General features: G+C 38.0%; 1 protein-coding gene across 5 annotated transcripts in view; it reads right to left on the bottom strand.

Annotated features, from left to right (window-relative positions):
• The window catches only part of WASF1 (WASP family member 1), an 83659-nt gene that overhangs the window by 39379 nt on the left and 22248 nt on the right, over positions 1–22032 (bottom strand). For 2 of the 5 annotated variants that reach the window (XM_084514216.1, XM_084514217.1), the window contains one exon: positions 18780–18855. The exons of the other annotated variants lie outside the window; for them this stretch is intronic. The gene's annotated coding sequence lies outside the window, so the exon portion shown is untranslated. The remainder of the gene's footprint in view (positions 1–18779; positions 18856–22032) is intronic. 5 annotated transcript variants of the gene reach the window in all.

Raw genomic sequence — 22032 nt, forward strand, 5'->3', positions numbered from 1 at the left:
TCAACTTTGCCAGGAAAGGAATAAATATTACAGAGAAAACTAACAATTTTGTGAACACTGGAACTAATTACAGCTAGTCCTCTCAAGGTTTGTGTGTCATGGCTGATTGTGAGCTTTAACTAAAGCTGTTCCCATAATCGGGATATCTTTAAGATGTCTTTCCTCTCTGGTTTCCTGTATCTATTTACACGTAAGCTAACACCATCACCTTTCCATTGCCATTAACATTTGCAAAGATGCACATTTTCATAGTATGGGCAGGAGTTTAACAATCTTTCAAATATCTGTTTCCCTATCAAATTTGGCTCAAAACAGACAGTGGTTAACAAATCATTGGGATGAAACAGGGATCACAGACAGATAACAAAGAATGACTGCATTTGCATCATTTTCTTGGGCCACAATGCTTCAGAGGGTTTAGAAACTTAATTTTTAAAGTAACTTGATTTTGTGCTATGCTTCAAACAGCACTTACTGAAGTTACGAGCTTAAGTAACAGGAGTCACTAATGTGAAATAAGAACATTTCTATATTCATGCATTCTTGTACTTCCTGATTTAAACTGGATTTGGGGTTGGAAATCCATGGAAATGAAAACTACAGTCACTAAACTGGAAATGCCACCTCAATTTCAAGCAGAGACAAACTATTCACATTGGGAGGCTTTGTGAGGGAACTCATCTTTACAGGGTCAGAAGACTGTTTTCAGTTATGTGCTCCTCTGGAGGCATTCTTCCTAGTAGAGAGACAGTAAAAGTGTATCTACAAGGCTTACTTGAACCAGCAAATGGCACACAGCTTTTCTGGTCATAGTGACTTAATACTATTGAGGGGCCCAAACCTTGTGTGCATATATTTATCAGGAGTTCTCAGTCTGCAGTGAAAACAGTTCTCAGCATCTCAGGTGTGACCATCACAAGTCTTCTGAGGAGCAGCTGAGGGAACTGGGGTTGTTTAGTCTGGAGAAGAGGAGACTCAGGGGAGACCTCATTGCTCTCTACATCTACCTGAAAGTGATTTCCAGGAAACCTTTAACAAGCAAACAGAAAAGAGAGATGCTTTTTATACCACTGAAGAGATACTTTCTGCATAAGAACGTAACAGCCCCAACACCATACCCTGATAATGGCCAGATCACTACAGACTGGAATGTGTTTTCTGCCAGACAGAAGAAATAGGAACGTGTCCTGAAAACCAAGAGTTGAGGGCCAGTATCTCTATTGATGAGATATCATCACATCTCACATATTAGCTTGAAACAAGCAAACACAAGCATTCAGATTTTTCTGATCCAGGATGAGTCTTTTTCTCTTAGCCTTGAGAAAATAATTGCAGTAAAGTCTATTCCTGAAATGGGCAGGATTAATTACATCTCTCTCTGGTTAGATGAGTAGATTCTTGCTATTTCAGTCTTTTGTTTAAAGAAAAAAAAAAAAAAAGTAACTGAAAAAAAAGAGATGATAAGACTAGAGGTTGCTGGGGAACCACCCCTCAAGATCAGGCCTGATCCCAAAGAGGTGGCAGGAGGGAGAAGTGAAATTATTTCCTAAGGAAATATCCAAGATGATGTTTGAGGTGCAATGAATGCTGAGCAATTGTTGCAGTGGAAATGCTGTCTTCACCGCTGATGGTTATGAAATCTTAATAAAATTGCCTCCTTTGAAACTCAGGAGAGATTGAAGAAAATGTTCAGAAAAATACATCTCAGAACCAGAGGAAATAATCCAGAAAGAATACCAAGATAGTCACTGAGTCTTTAGGAGAAAGTTAAGAGCACCCATTCTGGAACTATCTTCCACCAAAAAAAAGGACATGTAAAAAGCAGACCTTGTGTTAGAGGAAAATTATGCCTGTGCTGGAAAACATAACTGCTCCATTTTTTGCCAGAAGCAAACATTCATAATAGGCAATCAGCACTATTTTGTAATTTACAAATTAGCATGTTTTCATTAGCACGCTTCGTGAGTGAATACCACCACAAGCAAAGAAGTCGGCTATAGACGTGGAACCTGCTATTTTTTATGGCTGATTTTGTGACTACACCTGCCAGAGGAAGCTGTGTTCTGCCCGATGTATCCCAGACAGTTCAAAATCCTTAACTAATGGGGAGTACAAACCAGAGAATACAGGAGAAGGACTTTGAATACACGGAAGGGCTTGAGATGATTTGGTAGGTGTCCTTGGGCTGAATCTACAGAACATCAGGAACTCTGCACAGTCACTGAAGATTAGAGCTGCATTTTGATGACACAAAAAATGAGGCAAAATACAGTAATAAGACAAAAAAAATGAATTGGGAAGGAATCCCCTTAAGTTAAAGGGTGTCGTCTTCGCTTACAGCAGGTCTCATAACCCTGAGATAAGACAGAGGCCACTTCCCTTGCCAGAACAGCACAGGTGCCATTTGAGCCAGCTCAGCGGGTGGCATCACTCCTACAGCGCTGTAGTCTTACGCTGCAAGATTCCCTTCACTCCATGACATCTGCTTAGACCAAGGCTTTCAAGAGGCTTGAAAACAAATGTCATTTCAGGAGGAGAGTGGGGATTTGGGTAGCTACAGAAGTCCTTCAAGTGTCTTTTCCTTAACACCACGAGGGAATGAAATGTACCATGTCTCAGATTTACAGATGCCTGAGACAACCAACCTACAGCATTCTTCAGTCTGACAATGAGGTTTTAAAGTCCCAGCAGGAAAGCATCTCTCTGAACTCTGGGTAACCACTGAACTTGAAGATGCATGAGCAACCAACAAAGCAACTCCAAGTACAGCAAGTACATTATGGCAGCAAGGGCTGTAAAGCACTGAGATGCAATACCAAGACATTTAGAGCAAATGACAGCCTAAGCATATCCATGGTGTTTTTTTTTTTGAGAGGGAAATGTAAGTGTCTGTGTGAATACAACTTCATCTACTCTATCAGAGGTGGCAGAACTCCACTGATCAATGCCAGGAGATTAATAAAAATAAAACAACAGGTTTTCTTCCTCCTTAAAAATACAACTTCTACCTACAGGGTCTCAGAGGCACTGGGGCTAGAGAGTACAAAAGGCACCACTGTGACTAGCATCTCCAGGGAAGTTTCACAAACATTCACACACAGTGGAAGCATTCATACAAAGATCAGTGGGAAGACTTCACAGCAAATTCAGACAGTCGTCTTTTTGTCAGTAAAAGCTAACAAAATTAATTAAAATATTCCTCTGTAGTAAATTGTTGATTTCAAGGAGATATCAGTTTTGTGCTGCTAAGACTATTGGCAGCTAATTTAAAATGATCTAAAAAGATGCTAAAAACAGACTTCTAGTTTCTCCCAATCAAAATAAGAAATAAAAGCTGTAAATAAAATCCTTGCCTTACCCTATATACTAAAATGACAGACACAGTGAAACAACAACTGCTTGGCTCTTCCGCAAGATCTTTAATCAAAACCTCAATCAAAAGAGCAGAAAATAACCAAGAATGAAAGTAAAAAGCTTGCTCAAAAAATACTTGCTTTAGTGCAATCTGAAAAGAAAATAATGCTGCTGATTGCAACAAGTAAAAGCTCAAGCAGCCACCAAATACCACCTGCATTACTTGGAGATCAACAGTACAAAAGCAAATAGAGATGGTTATGCACGTAACAGAGTAGGTAAGAAGTTCCTACTAATGGCCTGGAGATATTTTGGAACAGCAAGCAGCAGAGAATACCACACTGGTGACAAGACTGACACTGCTGTTTATTCACTAAACAAACATGTATTTTTACAGTTACATGTAAATACTGTGAAACGACCCAAAGGTGAGCTCTAAAGCATGTATTTAAAAAAATAAAACTTAATGTGGTTTGGCATAATATTATTATTATAAATCTCACCAAAAAAAAAAATCTGCAGTCTTCATCAATGCTTTTATAACCACAACCTCAACTTTGCAGTGTTCCCAAAGGGCTAGACTCTCAGGTGGGTAAAAATACTACCTGAATTCACACCTGAACCTATGACTAGAAAGACTAATAAAATTATCTGCTCTGACTCACTGCAGCACACTAGTCACAGAAACACTCCTTTTTTTTTTTTTTTTTTTTCCAGCAATACCAGAGCTTTTGCTTTGGACTACACGCCAAAAAACAACACAACACCTCAAATTATAGCAGAGATTCACATGCTAATTAATTTAAGGGGGGGAGCCATACGCAAACAATTAAAAATAAACTTACTGTGGTTATATCATTCTTTAACACAGTGTTTCAACTCTATTTTCTTTTCCAATTGATGTTCCTGGCTATAAATGAAGACGGGTACCAGCTTAGATAATTAATATTTAACTCAAATGGCAACTCCTATGTATTGGAGTTATTCTATTAGTACTGAGATGATCCATGCCATGTACACATTTAGATGAACTAAGATTTAACTCACATAGCAATTCCTACATACCTGGAGTTATTCTATTAATGCTGAGATGATCCGTGCTATGTCTATGAGTTGGTGGGAGAAAGGGGCATGGTAATTTGAATTTCAAAATTTACAACCTAATCATACACGGAACCGCTTTTCTCCCAAGAATTAACCAGAAACAAGGTAACTAAAAAGAAGACAATTGGAAGAACAAAACTCTTCTGTTTTGCTATTGAACTATACTGCAAGCTCAAAGCATCTTCTAATACCCAAGCTAATATCAAACACCACAACAGGAAGAGTATTCTGATAATAAAAGAGGAAAGGAAGAAAAAAATAAAGCAACCATATACAAGACTTTGAAGTAACAAAATTAAACCCTTATTTTGTAAATAATCAGAGAACCTTATCTGTAAATAAAAAGGATGAAAGTGATTGTCCAACACTTGCAGTCACACAGTTACTCATAATGAAAGCTGTAAGTTTCCTGAGCCATACTTATTCCCTATAAAGCATTTATTCCCTACTATTGCTGAAACTCAAAAATATCACTTTTTGATGACAGAGAAGCATCTTGTCACACAATGAGATAAAATATACGAGTATATTGGTGGATAAATAACCAAATGATTACAGAATACTTACTATAAAGATGTAACTAAGTACAAGGATAAGGAGATTTTTGTTCTTTGTTACCAGTCAAGGTAACAGAAGTACCAACTAAACTGAAACAAAAGAAACTTTAGGAACAAGCTTTTGTCACTACAAAGCAGGTAACTTCACTTCAAAGGTACTTTGCTTTGAAGTACAAAGCTACTTTGCTCTGCTTTGAAGGGCGAGTCCGTAAATGTTTCATTTACTACCAAGCTTTCAATCACTACCGTAATTTTCTAGTGATTTCTAGTAGCCAGCAATAGCTTCACATTCTGCTCAGTCAATAAGTTTCCACAGGTTTCAGAAGTCTGCATGAGACTGATGTATTCGGTGTTGGTCAAGCCTGCCCTTGAAAACATTCAATGGTGCCTCAGAGAGTTTGGCAAAATCCCAAAGAAAGCTGTTATAATATTTCATAGAGCCACAGGTCAGCCACACACTTGAGAACAAGTATCCTTCATTTTAGCTGGGTATTAATCTTTATTCATCCCAAATAAAAATACTGGGTAAACCCAGGAGAAAAGAAGGTGTGAGGGGGGAGAGTTCTCACAGCAAAAAATAGCTCATTTAGGAAAAGAGAATTGTTTTTAGCCACAGGCTGAGGACACTGCTCAGAAACTCAGCTTGTCTGAGTCTCTTCTGGGCTGGTGCAACAACCGTGGGGCAGTGAGGATGACAAGCTATGAAGATGTTTGCCTTCACCAACTACCATGCCTCTTAACCACCTCTTACATGGAAATACTAGCCTTACTCTGAAATACAAAACCTGCCTGCGAAGAAAGGCAACCGGATGAACAAAGCCAGCTGTCTTTTCACGGCCAGGATTTCTGAACTTTGAACAAAATGAGCCCCGTTTCTGAGACCGCTTCCTACACTCACGATACCACTGTTGGCACAGGTTTCCAGTTGTGCACTACCCACGGACACCAGTGTCAAAGGATGATCTGATGCCCCTTCATTCATCACGTTAAAGGTGAATGTTTTGAAGATGGAGCTAAGAAGAGCTGCCTGCAGTCATCGCGCCCCATACCAAAATGAATTTTATTCACCTCTGCAAACCGAAATGGGGAGAGAAAGAGACTATTGTCAAGTGTAAATACGCACTGCACAGTGCCCTGTTAAGTTGAAATTGGCTTGCTTCTGGCTGAGCATACTAACACTGCCTGGCACTGGTGCCTTGATGACTACTGCTGCAGCAGCAGCTCCAGCTACACAGTCAGGGCAAGTCTGCTACAGCAACCCTTCAGCATCTAGGAAATGCATGTAGAGAAAAAGAAATCCTAATAATTCCCAAATTAAGAACCTCACGGGGGAGGGCAGGGAGCAATCAGAAGTTTATGAGACTGCAAAGCCACCTCTAAACTCTTCCAAAGAAAGCCCGGGTAGTTCTTACAAGCGCGATGGGGCCAATTCAAAGTAATGAGCAGCGATGGTAAAAATATTCAAAGGAACTTCCAGGGATTAATTAAAATATCTCAATGCAAAGAAATCAGTACCAACACAACATTTAAGTTTTGCATCTACTAAACTCTTTCAAAAATTAACAAAATCCAGGAGGCAAATTTCAATAACTATAAATACTGTATGCACACTCACACAAATGTAATCCTTATCTTGAACTGGTACGGCTACTGGATTCATCAGTAACATTTCCTTGTTGATAAAAGCAAAGAATGATCAAATTTTGCAGTAAAACTATGGGCAAGTAACTGCTAAAGCTGTACAAATGTTCTGAGAAATTCAAGCTAAAGTTGTTACTAGAAACTATATGAAGTAAACACTGTATTTAGTATTTAATACATTTTAAATAGTCATCTTTAGCTGGGCACATGCTACATTTACCACATTTCTGTATTAAAGGAAGCATTTTGCTTTTTTAGTATCAAAATGGACTCTTTCAATATGCAATATAAAATAAGCATTAAGTAACCCGCTTGCTCCTATGTGCTACAGAAGACTGCCTCATGCATTAATGGAACAGAAACGGATAGTAACAAACTTAATTGTCTTATTTTATATTCATTTGCTACATTCACAATTTTATTTTTAATTCATTCTGGTAAGACAGAAACAAAGAAAATGGAAAGACTTCACAGCACAGCTCTGAAAGGTTGCTGAATTTCAAACAAAAAATTTGGGGGAACAGAACGAGACACATTTCTCAGCTATGTTATCCACACTATTCAAGCTGCAAGCTTCCTGGAGCTTGATCATTGAAGTGAGGATGGTTGTTCTTAAGTATTCATGAAATGCATAGAATCACAGATTGGTTTGGGTTGGAAGGGACCTTAGAGACCACCTAATTCCACCCCCTGCCATGGGCAGGGTCACCTCTCACCAGCCCAGGCTGCCCAAAGCCCCATCCAGCCTGGCCTTGAGCACCTCCAGGGATGGGGCATCCACAGCTTCTCTGTGCAGCCTGTGCCAGGGCCTCACCGCCCTCTGAGTAAATTCCTCATAGTAAATTCCACAGATCAACTGAAAAGTATTCTGAGGTACAGACCACAGAAGTTTCATCTAGCATTTCTGGTTCATGCACGGGGAATCTGCCACAAAGCACTGCGTACTAAATCTTTATTTGCTGGCAAAGACTGCTCACGACAAATTCTGCTAGTATAGTTCTTATAATGTACAATTGTTCAGGGTGTTAAATTTTCATAAAATTAAACTGAAAAGAGGTCAAATAGTTTGTGTGGATTCTTGTGCTAGAACACATGAAAAAAAGGACAAAGAAGTGATCAGGAAAATTGCAAAGGTGCTTTTTTTTGTATTATTTTTATAGTGGTAACATATTGATACTCCAGTGCTAGATGCTGCATAAAGATGCTACTGCTCTGAAGACCTATCTTGGTTTTAGAGGTCAGATCCCAAATAACAGTGGAATCCTGACCTACAGGTACCAGACCCATCTAATACTAGAAATCAGAAGGGATGACATGCTGATTATATGACTTTTTTTTTCCTCACTAATTAAGAGAAAATGCCTTTTCCCTTTTTTGAATAAAATAATTTTCTCCCTTGAAATGAGAGGGATATAAATTTAGCACAAAATCATTCTGTAAAGTATATAATTCTAATGTTACTGTTCTGGCTGATCTGTTCAACATTTTGTTCCATTTTATTATTCTGTGCTTTCAACAGAATAGCTGGAAAAAGCACACATTTGCATATTTCTACATTACCAGCATTCCTACATTGACAGCGTGTTCCATACAGCTCACACTTTTCGTACACAGAACTTCAGACATTTCGTTTTGTTCTTTTCAGTGCCATATTTTCTTTTCTAACTTTCATTTTATATACGATTACACTTTAAGACTTGTCTAAAATGCTTAATTTTTACCAAATTATTAATATGCCTATGTCTCAATATTTATGGAATGTGTTAATAATTAAGAATGGATGATTTATACTTTAAGCATTAGAACAGGCATTGAAAATTCAAAGGACCATTTTAGATCAATTTCTTGTCCTAAATTAAAAGCTTAATATACCAGGCATATTGGAAATTTTGTGAAAGGAAGACTTTGACACAGAATATGTAGTTAACAGAGTAAAGCATCCTAGGTACACAACAAAGCTGCATCTTAACTAAAGTTTTTAATCAAATCTAAGTAACAAGATACCCATTTCAGAAGAAAATCTGCATGACTGAAATTTCAGGTAGAAACAAGAAGCTCACAGCATGCTGTTACCTTTCCAAGCATGACGGTGACACCAGTCACCACAGAGGCATCACCTGCTACCAGACAGCAGAGATGTAGCAAGGGCAGAACATTCAATTTCAACAGACACGTACATGGAACAAACATCCTAAATACGATAAGTTTAGAGCCTATCAGTGATTGTTTCATGGTTAGCAAGCACATAACAGGAAATGCAACCCATGACTTGCTTGCACTGAATAATGCCCAGAGCCAGTCCAAAGCCTGACAGTGGAAGTGCCACTCAAGCAGTGACTAACATCAATAGCACTACCCGAGCAACAAAAGCCAAGAAAAAGCACCACAGCTTCAGAAGGTAGAACTATGTGAAAATGAGGCTGACTACAAAAAGCCAAAAGGGGCACCCAAAACAACCAAATCCTTAGAGGCAGCAGCAGAGACTACTGAAGGACACCAGGTGGTCAAGCATTGCAAGGGACTGAGCAGGGAAGCAGTGTAGCCATGATCCCTCGAGGTGTTTAAGAGATGTGTGGATGTGACAGTGAGGGATGTGGCTTAGTGACAGGACTCAGTATGTCAGGTTGATGGTTGGTCTTGATGATCTCGAGAGGCTTTTCCAACTTAGATGATTCTGTGATTCTGTTTCAGCAGCATGGTGTCAACGTACACAACTTACAAAAGCAAATGCTGGCATAGGATAAAATGAAATGAGCTGACTAAACAACAAAGTTAAGGGGAATAATGCAACTAAGCCATTAAGTCACTAAGTAGAGGTTCTATTTTAAAATGGAAGTAACTACAGAAGGGGCTCTGAGACAACCACACACACAGTAACACACTGCCTGGGCCCTGTGGTGTTCACCCCTGGCTTCTGAGGAAACACGATGAGGGAGCTGCAGGACAACTTCGTTGGTACCTAAACACTGGAGCTGAAAATGTTTAACATACACATAAATAACACAGCGAAGGAGAGGGGAAAAAGATGGCTGGCTGGACATCAGTGAGGTGAGAAAATCTACTGACGGTACAAATTTATTCAAAGTAGTAGGGATGAGCAGCTTTAAAGAACAGCAAAACCACGTTATCAGTCTGAGTAATCAGGTAATAAAAGGGCTAGTGAAATTCAATTTAGATACACGTAAAGTGATACACGTGTGGAAAACCAATCCTAGCTTCATATATAAAACAACAGGCCCTGAGTGGACCTGTAACACCAAGGTGCAGTAGAGTGGCGTTTTGCTAGATGATTCCATGAAAGCAGTGCTTGGCTGTGCTGCAAAAGCAAATTAGGTAACTTTAGAAACATTAGGAAAATGAGGAAATACTGGGAAAGGAAAACAGAGTGAAACAGAAAAAGGTCATCCGGTATCATTCTATAAATCTGTGTTTACTCCATACTCTAAATATTGCTTGAAGCTTTTGCCTGTTCCTCTCCGTAAAACAGACATGTGGAAAAGGTTGTGCAAGGATGGGAATGACCTATGGCATAAATTGCTCCCATACAAGGGATGCTCAAATAGACTGCCACTCTGCTGTTTGCAAAGGAAAAGGAGTTTGGGAGCTTCACAGCAGACATTGAATGCTGAGCAGCGGTGCCCCAGAATCTGTGCCAGGGGACACCCTGGATGCAAGAGGCTCCCATTCGGTCATGGAAAACCAGGCAAACACTCAGAGGGATCCATTGCAGGGCAGTCCTAATGAGTTTACAAAACCCTCAAGCTGAGAACAGATAACGACATACCGTTCTGAGAAGGGAACGTTTTAGCTCAAACTTCCTTCAGGTTATACACAGAGAGTCTGCTTACTTTAGAGCGGACCTCTCGAGTGGAAGAATTTACAGAAGGAGGAAGATGCTCATCACTCTTTCTGTTACTGGTGCTTAGGAGCCACAGCTGCAGACCACAGCTCTTCTGCACTGCTCAAACAGCAATGTACGGCTGGAAGTCCAACGTGGCCAGTTATACCATACAATTTTTCTTTAACCAAGTTCCATTTGATATCTACAGCTATATGAAAACCATACAACACCGTATGGTTAAATGGTTTCCTTCCAGTTTCCGTCCTAAATGTATTCATGTCCCACTATACAGACATTTGTTCTTTTGCCAGCACTGTGGTTTATGTTAAGTAACATTTCTTTCTTCAGTGTTTACTCTTTGATGTACTTACAGGCAATGTGGAAAAAAATCACAACTCCTTTAACTTTAATTTAGGTTGTCAAATAAATTGCTTTCCTAGTCCTTAGCTGCATCTATTACTATCATAATATATTGTTCATGCATACAAAGTCTCACGTTGGATCTTTCCAGTGCTTTGTAAAATGTCACTATTATATTTCTAGCTATTTCAGAAATGCTTCATTTAATACAACCTAATATCAAATATGCCTTTTACAGAATTTATATTCATTTTTGGTTGTCAATGTATCATCTGGTCAGCTAGTACTTCTCATTTTTTCTCATACACTCTTCTATTGACAAATGCAAAACCTCTTTTTTGACTTTTCAGCTTTATTACATTTCACTCTAATCCACTGAGTCTTTGGAACTATTCAGTTTTTCTGCTATAATATCATGATCTCTCACTATTTAACAATGCCTTCCCATTGCCTCACCTACAGACTTTATCAACATCTTCCTGCTTTCTGCGTACTGATAAGACGGGTTCCTCCTTCAAGAGGCTTGAAATTTAAATCTAAAACAGGAGACAAAAATATAAAAGATAGGAACATACAGAAAAATGTTGGCATTTGTATTGCCCAAACCTGTTCATGTAGGCATTTGAAAGAATGATAAGGAAGACTTTAATGGACTATAATGAAGTTTTTTCTTGTTGGCTTTGTTTTGTTTTAAAAACAGATGTTAAAAAGAGAATCCCATTAGCACAAGCATGATAAGAAGCACAGTTAATTATAAATATGCATGCAAGTTGCACTGGGAAAGTCTTCTTCACATGCCCACTATCCATTTTGTAATTTAAAACCCTTTAAAAATATATTTTTTTGTCATAGCTGGTGTTTCTTTTCTATTAGATACACTCATTAGAAATCAAATATAAGGTTGCTTTCGGAATGTTTATAATTTTTTATTATGTGTAAAATGCAATCTTTTATTCTCTATGTACAGAACCATCAAAAAACAATAAATGTGCCCTAAGCGATCTCACTGAATTAACTCTGCCAGTTTTAACTGCTCTTGTTGATGTGGATACAAGGGTCAGATCCAAAGTCAGACACAGCACTCCAGGCCAGAGCAGAAGAATTAGGGTGGCTGGCTCTAGGGATGGAAACCATATGCTCCATTAAGCTCCTTCATTCTCTGTACACTGAATTCACACCCTCAGGTATAGAAAACCAGTATTCACAACACTGAGTATCCTGAATACAAGAAATACCGTCACCAAGCAAAAGGAAAATGGACAAGAGAGAAAGCATTTCGGAAACGTTGCCTCTTTTATGGATTTATCTACCTAAGCTACACTTGAAGCAAGCACCTCAGACCATTTCAAACACTCCCACGTTTATTTTTTCCGCCACAGTATCTGGATCCAGACAAGTGGATTAATCGATGTTATTTCCCATTTCTCACACAGCTGCCCAGGCATTAAGGCACTAAGGGGAAACACTGATTCACTAAGCAGAAACTCCCCATCTATTCAGATCCATCCGTCTCACTTTCAAGAATGCCTTAATCACCGGGATACGGGCATCGGTACACCACCTCTTTCTGAAAACTGGCAAAGAAAAGAGGAGCAGTGGTTTGGCCTTAATTCCCAATTGTCTAGGTGCATCCAAAGTGCAGCTTACCCCTTCTGGTTTGCAGCCCTGAAAGGAGAGAGCAGCAAGACCGTCCCCCCGTGGTTTCCAAGCAGCCTTTGCTGGCACTCAGACACCTCAACGTGCTGACGCCTGCACCCTCAGGCTTGGGCTCAGCACAGATCTGAAAGTTTACGACAGCTTTTGCTCGAAACCTTAGACACTGGTGACAGTTAAGTAGGATTTTTTTTTTTTTTCAGATCACTCCCTTGACCTTGGAAATCTGAATCCCATGCAAAGCGTGCAGTACTGAGATGGGAAGGTGTTTTGGACAGGAGCCATACGCACGCCTTCCCTGTTCCCATTCTTTGCCAGTGCATAGGCAGAGTATGAGATTACGAGATTTGTTTCCTCCGCTTGGCTTTGCACTGCACATCAGCTCAGAAGTGCGTGCACTTCACACAACTCTGCCTTTCTGGTAACTCCATCTGTACCTCTGCGAGTTTAATTAACATTAGGAAAAATAGATGGTGAGATATCCAGATCACTGTTATTTTTCCCCAACATGGCTGTTACTCTACATTAATGACCTCAAAATTAATGTTTTGTCTGGAGAAGGGGTGTTTTCCAGTTGAGGAAGCATTTAAAGTATAAAAGACTTCTCTATTTAGGACCTCAGAAACCAGCTGTCACTTGCCAGGATAATTAAGTATGCATATAATGCAGCGATGACAAGAAATGTCAATACATGTGTTTCTTCAGCACCAAGCTTTCCTGAATACTCTTTTTTAAGCACGTGATGATGACCATGTACATTTTTATACACCTGTGCTCAAAGAGAATCTCTAAAATTTTAGAAAGTGCCATTTATTTTGAATATACTTAATTCTCTAATCTCCCCTGCCATAGTGGGTTGTCCCACTGTAAGGCATACCTCAACAAAATCACATGCTTTCGGGGCTTCCGACAGCTCCTGTGACTACTGCTATTTTAAGTCAAGGCTGTACATTTGCGTGTACAGCTGCATATAAAAAGATTTCTTCCCTTCTTCTTCCTTTGTGTGGAGAGAAATACATGGAGCTTACTATCAACAGGCAAATTTACACCATGAAGGAATTTTTAAGGCTTAGGAAAATAAATTACTGCAGGATAATGTTATTGTATAAAACCTGCTCCTTTACAACCACAGGGCATTCGTCAGTTCTGCCACACAGGATATATAGGAGCACAGAGATGCAAGTGTACACGCACACCCCAATAGGCAAAATCAGATGAAAGACGGCCTTCCTGTCAAAACACAGTAATGGGCTTGTGAATTGAAGCCCTTAAGGTACAAAATTGGTCTGAAATACTTTTTCAAAATGCAAGAGCCTCCTAAATTTGAATTATTAAAAAAAAAAAAAAAAAGAAAAGAAGAAGAGGAGAAGAAGAGGAGAAGAAGAAGAGAAAGAAAAAAGCAAGCAACCCACAGATTATTCATCCCTTTACATCCCGAAGTGCTGCTCTGTTAGTGATTAGGAGGTTTCCTACAGGTGACTGCCAAAGCAATCAATTTACTGTTTGGAAGTAAAAATAGCTTCTATCATTCACTTCTATCAGTCTATTAACACCATTTCTTGGTAGTAATGGGTTTGAAAAAGAAAACACAGACCACAGCATAGAGAAAATATTAAAATGGTTTTGATTTGTGACTTGTGCAGAAGCAAGTGCATACCCTGTGAAAATAAATCTGGCTTAATCCTCTTGCCTGAAAAATGTGAAAGTTCTTTTCAAGTACTTTAAAAATGCATCTTCTCCTTAATCAGCATTAGGGGAGAAAGCAGCACTATGGAAGAAACATTTCAACCAATCTGGCTTAAATATTCATTGTGTATCTACTAGACTAATGACACAGGAATAGATAGTTGCATCTGATAAGAAGTTTCCTCTAATAAAATCAACAGCATAGGACGCAGTGCTGCTCCTTTCACAAACACGTAAGACTATGAAGGCAGCATTTTGTCAGACCTATAAAAAAAAACAACAGAGAATACAGGATGGCTGTATGGTGAACAAAAAGTGAATTTATCTTTACTTCAGACAAATTCAGAAGCCTTAACCAAGACATTACGAAAAGTCCTAGACAACGTATGGATTTGGAAAGCATTTTACCAACATTCTGGACAATGGCACACACCTCTGTAGCAAAGAAAACCAAAAATAAAGCAAAGTACCTAGTGAACTAGGGATGATAATGGTTATTTCAACACAAACTATTCAGACCACTGTAGGTTTTGCTAGGTGCTCTTCAACCTGCCTCCTGCTTTCCAGTGGAAGTCTCTTCTAGAAATGGGAATCCCAAATAATGGTACATGAATGTGCTCTTAAGAGCTGTGTGCAGTCCTTGAGAGCTGTATACAATCCAACACAGAGCTGTAGTTTAGACTGCAGTTTCCACTCCCACAAAGATACACTCAACAGCAAAATAGCTTGAAAACCAGGACTTTAAAATGGATTCTGAAAACCCTTACAGAAAGATCAGCCACTCTACCTTAATGAGTTTACTACAGGCAGATGGAGCTATCAAAAAAGGATCCGTATTGTTCTTCCATGTAGATCGTAATATATCTAATTATAAAAAGCCATTTCTTTCTCTCCTTGGCTGATATTACCAAGATAAAAAAACATTACAAACCAACCCTAAAGAACGGAGTTGCATTTACCTAATCTTGAAAGCAAAGATAAGAATTTGTGAAGAAAAGGAAACGCTACTGTTTCTAAGCCTTCCAGAAATGAAAAGGCTTAGGAAAAGCAACATTTACTTTCCTTTGAAAATTATTCCCTTAAGTAGATGGCACCAGCATTAACGTGGCACCCCAATTATTCTCTTTTGTCACTGATGTGCGTGCTTAACTGATTTTTATTTTTTTTTCTAGAATGCCAGTATTTACAGGCATAATCTGGAGGGCAGGCTCACAGAATGTTTTATAGCCTGGATGTCAATTCTGCTAACCAAAACCAGAAAAATGACATGTACACCACAACTATCATAAATACGTATATAGAGTCCTCAGTGTTATATGACTGTGACCATGCCACACAGCCAGATTAAGAGCATGTAAAATGTCTTTCTCATAATATTAAAAAAGGTAAGGAAAACTATAATATATATTTAAAAAGTCAGAACTAAACTGCAGACAAAAATGCTGTTAAAATTACTCCTTTAAAAGTTTTCAGTTAGAAAAATTAGAGATAACATATAAAGAATAAAAGATGTGAAGGCTGCCTGTACCCTTTTTGAAATCACTACCTAGCAGTTATTCAGTGTTACAACACGGACAAATCTGGTCTAGGACAACGTTACCCACTGAATTCCATTAAGACAAAAACACGATGAAAATCGTCATTTAAAAAAAAAAAAAAAAAAAAAAAGTTTTTATTTTATCGAGTGGAGTTTTTAAAACTGTACATTTATTATGTAACATAAAAATAGGAAATATTTTTCCTATGTATTCCAGAAAATAAATGATAAACTTTGCTGTTGGTACATGAGTAGGTGATTTCCTTAGTAGGTGATTTCCTACCTTTTTCTTCCTAGTCTCCTCTTTCTTCCTACTCTCCTCTTAGCAAAGTAGTGCTGAAGACTTCGGATAGCTAATTGAGTTATTATTTAATAAGAAAGAAGTGCATGTGATCCCAATTGTCGTATTAAAAATAAAACCTCATATTCTACTACAATTTCTGAAAGGAAGCCTCTAGTTTAGAAACAAGAGAATAGAGTCCCTGTCCCAAAAGCCTGTGGAAGTCCCAATCCTACAAACTGACCTAAAAAGAATCTTTTTGTAGTTCCACTCAGTCAAAATAATTCCTAAAAATGAGGCCAAACATGAAACAGATATAAATATATTAAAGATAGAAACAATCTTAAAAGAACTGATATTGTGGTCAAGATGGACAGAACCTTTATTTTGTACATACTAGACATTAATAACAACAGGCTTTGTCTTGGTTACAAAAAGGAAAAGAAGTAATATTATTTTTAGGGGCCCAGAGTTCCTCCAACAGAAGTAGGTAGTACTAGTTCTATTTTCATCTTTCACTTATTATTATCAGGAAAAGTAGTTTGCATTTTTGCTGTGTTCTATCACAAATATGACAAGCCTCAAGACATTTTTCAAAAAAAAAAAAAAAAAAAGAAAAAGTCCAATAAGCTAATCTCATTCCTCTTAGACATGTTTTCTTGATAGTTATCTATCATTCAGGATCTATCTTTCCATTACTTTAATGTGTTTTAGAGAAGATCTGTCAAACCAACTCAAAATAGCCAGCACAGGACTGATTGTGTTTCTGAGAGTGGCTACATACGGATGTCTAAAGAAGACTTCTGAGAACAGTGAAAGCAATAACACATTTTCCTTGCATGATTTTGCAAATTAGGTATTCCCTAAATCATTAGTTGTATCCACTTTCGTGTTTCCTAACCGTTTTTCCATCTAGCCATTTTCCTAGCCTAATTAAATCGTATGTTGGCATACACATCAGTACTAATGCCACAACTTAAGTTACATGAAAACCTACTCTTGTTTTAAAACTTATGCGTCATAGTTTCATTACACTGTATGCTAACCTACTCCAAAAACAACTTGTCATTATCCTTCTTCATCTTTCAAATGTCTTCTTTCCAAAATGAAAAATCCCAGTCTTTTCTGTTGAAACTAAGGCAAAAGCTGTTCAGATCTAACAGAATTACCTCACAAAAATAAAAGTCAGAGATACAATCCCGTAATTGTGAAGTCTATCAATATTGTAATCTCTTCAACTACTCACTTCTATGCACAACACTATAACCTACTCAAAATCTCAGACTAGACAGAATATATAACTACATCACATGCTTAGTCGGAAATCTGTTGTTTTCACTAAAATACTGTACACTTGGGGAGGTGGACTTTTATTTTTTGCTTAATGGACTATCCTCACTCACTTCTTTACTCCATTGCTGCTTAGTAAGTCTGAACACTCCTTTGTCTAAGTTTATTAAAGTACCAGAAGCAAGATCAAGTGGAAGCATGCCATGCTTTCCACAAGTGGTCAAAACTGAAACACTGCTATTCCTCCTACATGTAGCTCCTACCTGCTCATCTCTCCCTTAAAACTTTATTCTAGCAGTCTTCAAGAACAGTACTTTGAAAATCAATGAAAAAAAATAACAATACTAAACCCAACCCTCTGAATATAAAGACAAAGTGCATGTTCATTATGCCTCCCTAAAGATTTTCAGTCGACTAAGAATCCAGCTATTCAACTAGAATTAAATAACTCAAGCTGAACATCATGGTAGTCTACAAGTTTTTACTGCTTTTTGAGTAAAATAAATAAATAAATAAATCAGAATCAGAACATTCGCCTTCGGGTCTATGCAGGACTTCAGTTCTTTCATATCAAGTTATTAGCTCTTAAAAATCTTAAGCCATACAAGTCTAGAGGCATAATAAAAATTTTTAGTTTCCATATTAGTGCCTCTTTTAAAAAAAAGATCAAAAATGTACCTGCATATTACATACATACCTGCAGTAGTTACAAACAACTATTCATGTTTTGTTGTGCTCCAAAATGTAAGTCATACTCTTCTCTACCTTCCAGTTCTACTACTGCATGTAAATTCAACTGAAGAGCTTTGTGCAACCCGAACAATAGTTTCCTTGTGAGTGCAATTTTGCCCACTTCGGGTCTTCAATTATGCAACTAATTTGCTGATTTTCAAAATAACTCAAGAAACATTGACTTAAAAGTTAATTCAATTTCCTGACTCTTCAGATACTATAATTTATGAAGATGAAAGTGAAACATTTTTTACTAGAGCATAAACTATGCTTTAAAGCACACTTAAAAAGCTTTCCTCACTTTATAGCCCTAGAAGACATCAAACCAGTAACTAAGTATTTTATTTGACATTATCAAAAGGAAATAAAAAGGAGAGAGTGTATTTGCAATTGTTTTTACCAACAGTTTGGGGGATTTTTTTTCATTTTTAAGGAGTTATATAACCTGTGGGTAAATGAGATGTATCGGTGAATTTTTGTAACAACAGAATACAAAAGGAGGGAAGAGGATTTTATTTTATTTATATCCAACAACTGAAAATGACAAATCTGCTTGAGATCACATTGTCTTGTTTTCCTTTGTCCTTATCTTTATTTCTGTCATCTCATTTCCTTCACTTTTATTTAGCTGAATAATTGTGTCTCCTCTGCATTTCAATTCTGTTTTGGCAGCTTAGACCTCTGACTGTTCCTTCTTCCAGCCACCACAAAGCTACACGTTGCTGGGTGAAGAGAATGCATTACCTCACTCAGCCAGACGAACAGAAAGGAGGCTTAGGTCTGTGACCTCTTCTTTGAGCTTCGGCAGCCAACATTAGAACTAATAAAAAAAAAGTGGAAAAGAAAGGGGGATTTTTTATTTATTAAGACACCTGTTGCTTTCTTACTGGTGACACTTTATATATGCACACACACATCTCAACTTTCTAAACTACTCATATTTACTTTTTTTTCCTGCATCTGTTTAAACTAATCTGACAACTTTAAGAAACTTTGTGCACAACATAAGTTGCCTAAAGTTCCATTTACTGAAAGTACTTCAAACATACATTATGTTAACCTTTTTGTTTGTGGAAATAAAGGAAAAGATGGATGACTACTAAAGTCTTTCCAAATAAGTTTAAAAAAAGCAACTTATATAACCTGACAAATTATAGAAAACTTCTGATATTTCACATATATTTTAACAGCTACTGCCAGTGCATAAAATGGGCAGATAGAGCTATTTACTATTTTCAGGGGAACGCTTGCTAACACATACAAACACTGCTTTTCAAGTTTCCAAACAAGCCACTAAGAACCAGTCCTTGTCTGAAACTAGGCAGTTAGCTATAATTAGCTGTAAAACATGAAAAACGTGTTTTAAGTCTTTTGCCTTAAAACTATGTATCCTCATGAGATACGCTTATTACAGAAGAACAGGTAAAGGTTCTTCTTACATGCCAGTACGTGCACAACTAGATCTTTCAATGAAGTAATCGTAACTTCATTGGCTGCATGGTTTTAGGTCAATTTCAAAAACATCTCTCATGCACACAGCCTCAAAGAGCCTGCCATTCCAGAAGATGACATGCTACAACATGGTTTACAGTGATACCTCATTCCTCCCTCCTTCCCCCACCTCCCACCCATTTCTTAAAAGAGAAGTACAAGGAGAAAATACAGGGAAGAGTGACAGCAGTCTTCTAGCTGATAATCAGCATTAAAAACAAGTGTACAAAGCCCTGTAACTAGCGTAAGTATGAAAAGGCATGATGATTTATCATAATCTAATAGCTGATGTGACAATAGCTAAAACAGAAGCTAGTTAGCTGCTAGCATGAAAGGATTTGTTTATTCAGTATGATTAATTTATTGCAGAGTCATCAAAATGGATCGAAAAGAGAGGCAAACTATCCTTATCTCTCCGTGTGATTTCTGGGGAGGGGAGGAAGAAGAACATTAGAAGTTACCTACTTTTGCTGCACAAACTCCCACCTACTTTATGAACAGGAAACAGTTGTGTATATAGAAACAAGCACAGTTATTCGTATGTGTTGACCACAGACCTTTTATTGCTCATTTGCAAGCACCACACACAGGTAGAGCTGGGATTCTTTTTAGTCAGAAGCATGTCTTTTGCTGCACTGTGGCTGTGTTACGATCCCTGTAGGTCCAACAGATGATGGTGACAGGAACCCTCAGCTGTAGCCATTCCAAATACAAGGGACAGAAGGCAATGACACTGCATGTGTGAAGATAGGCTCTCAAAGAACTACAGATACAGCAGGTTAAATTGCTTGCATTGAATTATCACACTGACCCTATTAACAGTGATTAGCAAGAATTCTCACTCACTTTCTAAAATCAAGCCTGATCTACATATGGCTCTAAACTTCACACAGAATCAGAGATGTTTGGTCAGAGGAACATCTAGAGGTCATCTAGACCAACCTCCTGCGCTAATGAGGATTATTGCCAGCACTAAATCAGGGCAGCCTTGGCTTTAATTTATCAATGCCTAGAGGCCTGCAAGGACACAGACTGCAGTCTTGCTCAGCAACCCATTTCAGTGCTACACTGTCCTCCTAGAACAATTCCAGGAGATTTAAACAGGTCAGCACGTATGAAGTTGTAAAAGCTCAGTTCAGTAGAAAATCAAGTCAGAAGAACTTTAGTCAATAAATCACAGGGTCTATGCAGCTAGAAAGAACCTCTAGAGATCATCTAGACCAGTCCTCTGCTCCAAGCAGGGTCACCTACAACAGGTTCCTCAGGGCCTTTGTCCAAGCATGCTGTGAGTATCTCTTAAGGTGGAGATACTCACCTCCCTTGACTCACTGGACCTGCACACACCGGTGCCCATGGCTTAATCCCCACGACCTGTAGGATTTTGCATGTCCCATTGTGGAAGTTTATGATGTTTCCATCAGCCTCTTTGTTCAGACTGTCCAAGTTCCTCTGAACAGCAGCACTACTTCCCAATCTACCAGCCACCCTCTAGTTTTGTAAATTTTGTTAATATCATGAAACATTTTGTCATGAACTTCTGGAGCATACACATGCAACTCTGTATGAATCACAGCAAACACAAAAATAAAATATTAAGAACTTACACTGTGCCATTTATATCAGCATTTGGCTAAGCTGTCTGATTATGACTTCTTTCCATCCATTAAATAACGATGCAAATGATTAATAAAAGGAAAATGATAACCAACATTAAATAACCCATTTACTTTATACCATATGTTTGAAAACAGATTAGGAATAGTTGTACATGTATCAATGAATCACATGATCTCTTTTTTTTCTTAATCCCCTATTATTTATCCTTCAATAAATTGCTCCAAACTGCTGGACAGATGTGTTAATCTCTGGCATTTCCTCTGTTTACACGTAGTCAGCACTAGGCCACAAGACAGCAACTAATAAAGCTGTGTACGTTTCTACCTAAATTTTATTAAGACACTATCATAAAATGGCTTTTGTGCTCCCTAAAAATCCATCAGGTGTTCCCCAGACCCAGTTAAAGATGCTGACTTTAATCTTGAAAATCTCTAGCACTGTGGACTCCGAATACCTCAGTGGCCTTGTTATGGATGAAAAGATAAGGCTCTTAAATTAACATTTGCTCAGTTGAAGGGAGTTGAAAAAGCAGGGAGGCTTCTAGAAAGCTTCTTGTTTGAGGAGTACGGTTCATTTCTCTGCAGGTGCTCAATGTCTCTCCCTATTCTCCTCACTGCCCAAGAAGAAATGGAAAAAAAAATAAAAAATAAAAAACCACAATACAGATAGCAGAAACACATACACTTTAAAAAAAAAAAAAAAAAAAAAAAAGATTTTAAAGTTATTTGGGAGCCATTTTCTTTCTGAGCATACAACGTTCAAGCACCAAGTGCTTTGTTAAACTAAAATATACTTGATTCTTATACTCATCTTCACAAAGCTCACTACGCCTATAGTAATGTTTATGCCCAACAGTAACACAACAACTGATCAAATGCTACTAAAGATT

This window comes from Aythya ferina, assembly GCF_964211825.1.
Source record: "Aythya ferina genome assembly, chromosome: 3".
In the NCBI taxonomy this organism is placed as follows: Eukaryota; Metazoa; Chordata; class Aves; order Anseriformes; family Anatidae; genus Aythya; species Aythya ferina.